Raw genomic sequence first — 3799 nt, forward strand, 5'->3', positions numbered from 1 at the left:
TGATCTGGGTTATAGTCTTCGCAATTACGTGCTATGCATCAGAGAGTTGGACAGTGAATAGGGATGACAGAAAGTGAATTGATGCCTTTGAGCTATGGTGCTGGAAAAGAGTGTTGAATACACCATGGACTGCTAGGAGAACAAACAGGTTTGTCCTGGAGAGGGTGAAGCTGGAATGCTTCTTGGATCTGAAGCTTTGTCTGACATACTTTGGGCATGTTGCAAGAAGGGACTGGTCATTAGAGAGGGACATCATGTTTGGAAGAGTGGAAGGACGGCACAGCAGAGGAAGACCCTCGATGAGATGGATCAATTCTGTGACTGGAGGAGTTGTGGGAATGAGTGTGTTTGGGATGGCTAGGTTGGCACAGGACAGAACAGCATTTAGAGCTCTTGTACACAGGGTCGCTATGCGTCACAAGTGACTCGATGAAACATAACAACAACAACATACCATGCTGTGAATCAGTTCCAATTCAAAGGCACAAAACAACAACTACATTTAGATATTTAGATCTCAGCTGTATTCATAATTGTGCCATTGAGTGAATGTCATACATTAAGCAAAGAGAAGGGCCTTTATTTTTTTATTTCAGCTTCTGGTATCTAGGAACTCTTCAGATTCTTGATTAGTAAACTCTTCTTAAACATTGTCTTAATAAGATATCTTTCCATATGCATGTTTCTGTGTATGCCTATTCTAGTCTTTTTTTAAAAAATTCTAGTCTTTTCTTAACTCAAAAGTAATTTGGTTTAAAATTCACTCTGAGTTGGTGTGAACTAATTCAAAGTCCTTTTTTCCAAACAGGATTGTATTTCTAGGTATCAAATCTATTGCCATTGGGTCAATTTTAATTCATATCAACTATATAAGACAGAGTAGAACTACATAGGGCTTCTGCTTCCAAGACTGTAAGTCTTTACAAAACCTCATAGCCATATCTTTGTCCTACAGAGAAGCTGATGAGTTCAAATGGTCAACCTTTGTTGAGCAGCTGAAAATCCTAAAAATAGGGGAGCTCTGGTGGCCTAGTGGCAAGGAGCTACAACTACAATCCCAGAGGCACACGGTTCGAATCCACCAGATGCTCTGCCGAGAAAAGGAGGGACAATCTCCTCCTGTACCAGTCAGATCTGATTTGACGGTACACACACACAAAAAAAAAAATAAAAAAAAAGAAAATCCTAAAAATGATATCACCAAGTCTCCTTTGTTTTGAGGTACATAGCATATGATTTAAAAACATATTTTGTGGGAATACAATTAAATTCAGTGCTTGCTATTCCTCTACCCTTCCAAGCATAATGTCCACACCACTATCAACAAAGGATAGATTAACTAAACGAAATTTAAGAAAGATACAGAAGATCTAAACACTATAATTAAAAGAAATTAATTCTTCTTCTAAGTAGAGATCATTATAACTTTCATTATGGACAAAGATAAATAAATTGTCCAATGTTATCGAGAAAATAAGTGCTTTATGTTTGTTTAATACACTTAGTTATTAATTATAGGTTATGGATGTTGCCATTGAATTATTGATTAATCTGGTAGTACAAATTGTAATTATCTCCACATTATGGTCCAAAAGAAAAAGCACAATTTCTCTTTGCTAATTGTATTTTGGAGGTTGTTAGTAATAAATTTATCTTCCTAAGTGTTCAGATCTTTCTTTCAGAGGGCCACTATGAGTCAATTATTATGACTCAACAGCACTTAATAACAACAACAACTTGGGCAAGTGGGTTATGTACTAACAATATGAAGTGGAGAAATGTAAATGAGTAAACAAGAAATATTTGGAGTATTTTGAGAGATAAAAAAATTATTTATAGTAAATATTGTTTGTTTTGTTTTTTTGTTGTGTTTTGTTTATTTGGAGATTATTTCCGCCTCACAGAAGAAATTGTGGGGAGAAAATGAAAAAAAAAAAAAGATTGAAAATCAGAGTTACAGTCCAAAAAATAGTAGAAAGGTGGATTGTTGTTATTATTGTTGTTGTTGTCGTGTCAAGCAATGACTGAGAGCAACTCTATAAACAAAAGATCTGAACCCTGTTCCATCCTGCGCCATCCTCACACACAAGAGCCTATTGCAGCAGTCATTATCTCAATCTACCTGGTTGAGGATCTTCCTCTCCTTTGCCAACCCTCCGCCCTTCCCAACATCATATTTCTCTTCAAGCAATAGCATCTCCTAGCAACATGTCCAAACTATGTGGGAAAAGCTTCATACTACTTGCCTCCAAAAAGCACTCCAGCTGCAATACCCCCAAGACATATCTGTTCATTTATGAGATGTTTAGTGCTCTTCTCCAACACCACAGCCCAAAGATATCAATTCTTTTCTGTCATCTTTATTCATTGTCCAGGTCTTGGATTCATAGCTAGTAGCTGGAAGGACTATGGCCTGAATCAGACGGACCTTAGTCCTAAAACTAACATCTCTACTCCTTCATAATTTGTAAATGTCCCTAACTGCAGATTTTCCCAGTTCAATGCATCTCCTTATTTCCTGACCTAAGCAAGATGAAGCTGTTGACCCTGTCTATTGGTTCATTGGTGAGAATCTTTGTTTTCTTGATATTAAGATGCAATCCATACTGAAGGCTGTATTCCTTGATCTTCTGCAACAAGTATTTCAAGTGCTCTTAACTTTCAGTAAGTAAGGTTGTGTCAACTGCATAATGCAGGTTATTGATGAGTCTCCCTCAAATCCTGATACCACATTCCTCTTCATAGAGTTCAGCTTCCCAGATAATTTGCTCAGCATATGATTGAACAGGTGTGGAGAGACTATACAACCCTGATGCACTCCCTTTCCAATTCAAAACCATGCAGTGCTCCCCTGCCCCATTCACACAAAAGCCTCCTGATCCAGGTGTAGGTTTCTCATGAGCACAATCAAGTGCTCAGGGATTCATATTATTCTCAGTGTCAGCTATAACTTGTCATATTCCACTCAGTAAAATGCTTTTTGCACAGTCAATAAATTGTATCTATCCCTGGTGCCCGGACCTCCCCATTCTGCTTCCTTCAGAAGCTGGATTGCTAATGGGCCAATGATAAATTATGCTGTGCTAATTTTTCCATCTTTACTATGTGGTGTTATCTCTATGATTAAGTCTTTAGTAACTATTCTCACACATAAAATATTGTAATACTCCTATATTTCTTTACTATCTTATTATCTCACATTTGCTATTTATGACAATAGGAAAAAATATTACTATTACAACTATGTTGCATATTATTGACATTGTATCTATCTATAACTGGTGTGGCGAGAATAATGTTGGCTGTAATGATTATGGTTATATGTTATTTGGCTGTACTTATTCTCAATGGTGTAAGAGTTATGAATAACATAATTTGTAATTTTTATAATTATATTACCTACCATTTTAAAATTCATTTTTATATAATGTCTATTTTCCTGTAACAACCTGTTCTTTGGGAACTAATTATGCTAGTAAGTGTGTAGTGCACATATTTCTTTTCCTACTGATAATACATAATGTGACAAAGTATATATAAAAGCACCAAAACCATTTATGGAAAATAGGTACTTCCTTGGAACATATATCTCTGGATTCGAAATGATGATATTGTTAATACTTCTAGCCATAAGCTTAAAAGATTATAATGTTCAAAATTATTTGTTATACATTTCCTTAAATTTTTCCCTCTTTTAGCAACTGGGATCTAGAGGGAAGAGAAAAGACCAGAGAATGGCCAAAATTATTGGGGCAGCTATTGCTGCCAGTTTAGGGCCTGTGTCAGGAAAAGGAAGTCT

Source organism: Elephantulus edwardii, unplaced genomic scaffold (assembly GCF_000299155.1).
Source record: "Elephantulus edwardii isolate Elephantulus edwardi_28Jun2011 unplaced genomic scaffold, EleEdw1.0 scaffold00034, whole genome shotgun sequence".
Taxonomy (NCBI): Eukaryota; Metazoa; Chordata; class Mammalia; order Macroscelidea; family Macroscelididae; genus Elephantulus; species Elephantulus edwardii.